This window comes from Octodon degus, unplaced genomic scaffold (genome assembly GCF_000260255.1).
Source record: "Octodon degus isolate 3935 unplaced genomic scaffold, OctDeg1.0 scaffold00287, whole genome shotgun sequence".
Classification (NCBI taxonomy): domain Eukaryota; kingdom Metazoa; phylum Chordata; class Mammalia; order Rodentia; family Octodontidae; genus Octodon; species Octodon degus.
This window is the reverse complement of record NW_004524863.1, coordinates 194,569-196,258: the sequence shown is the minus strand read 5'-3', so window position 1 is coordinate 196,258 and position 1,690 is coordinate 194,569.

Below are 1,690 nucleotides of genomic sequence, written 5' to 3'. Positions count from 1 at the left end.
AAGCTTGTTCCAAGTAGGTGCTTTAGACCACTGAGCCATCTCTCCAGCCCCAGAACCAGATTTTTGATTTGTTAATTCTTTGTATTGTTTTCTTCATCTCAATTGTATTAATTTCTGCTCTAATCTTTATAATTTCCTCCCTTCTTTGGGCTTTGGGTTTGGTTTGCTCTTGTTTTTCTAGATGCTTGATGTGCAACATTAGGTTATTTATTTGTTCCCTTTTTGTTTTCCTAACGTGTGAATTTAAAGCTATAAATTTCCTTCTGATTATTGCTTTTATTGCATCCCACAGATTCCACCAATAAGTTATGCTTGAATTTTCATTGAATTGTAGGTATTGTTTAAGTTTATCAGTAACCCATTGTTTGCTGAGAGGGGTGTTATTTAATTTCCAAGTGTTTATGGTGCTTTTGTGGTTTCTTTTGTCATTTATTTCCAGTTTCATTGCATTGTGGTCAGATAATATGCATAGGATTGTTTCTGTTTTCTTGCATATACTTAAGCATGACTTATGGACTAGTATGTGATCTATTTTAGAATACGACCTGTGTGCAGCTGAAAACAATGTGTATTCAGATGTGGTTGGGTGGAACATTCTGTGTATGTCCACTAAGTCCATTTGTTCAAGGGTCTGGTTTAGTTCTTCTATCTCTTTGTTAACTTTTTGTCTGCTTGACCTATCCTTTGAGGATAAGGGGATGTTAAAGTCTCCTTTTATGATTGTGGTATTGGATATTAGAGTTTTCATGTCTGTTAAGTTTAGTCTTATATAGTTGGGTGCTCTGGTGTTTGTTGCATACATATTTATGACTGTTACTTCTTCCTGTATTTTTCCCCCAATTAGCATGTAGTGACCTTCTTTGTTTCATTTGATCATTCTTGGTTTGAAGTTCAGATTGTCTGTGAACAGGATTGCTACCCCTGTTTTTTTTCAGAGTTGCTGGGTCGTGTAGTATTGTTTTCCATCCCTTGACTTTCAGCCTGTGAATTTCTTTATGAGTTAACTGTGTTTCTTGTATGCAGAATTTTGTTGGATTTTGTTTCCTAATCCACTCTGCCAGTCTATTTCTTTTAATTGGTGAATAGAGTCCATTTACATTGATGGTTATAACTGAAATGTATTGACTTATGTTTGATATGTTGTTTTCCTGCTGTTGGTTGCCTATTTTTCTCCTGTGTTTAAATGTTTGCCCTATTTGGTGGGCTCTTTCCATTCTCATTCATGGAGTTATGGTCATTTTGATCCCACTCTAGAATATCTTTTGGTAGTCTACATAAGGCTGTCTTTGTCATCATGAAATTCTTTAGTTGTTCTTTGTCATGAAAATATTTAACTTCCACATTAAGCTTGAAAGAGAGTTTTGCATTGTGTATCAGTCTGGGTTGGAATTTGTTTTCTTGCAAGACTTGAAGTACTTCACTCTATGCTCTTCTTGACTTGATGGTTTGTGTAGAAAAGTCTGCCATTATTCTGATGGATTTTCCTTTACATGCAATCTGTTTCTTTTCTCTAGCAGCTTTTAGTATACTGTTCTTGTGCTGAATTTGTGGTATGTTGATTACTATATGTTTGGGTGTGGTTTTAATTGGGTTAATGTTATTTGGAGTTTTATATGTCTCTGTAACTGAATGTGAGATTGTTTCCTCATATTTGGAAAGTTTCCTGCTATTACTTTTGCCCATATTTTTT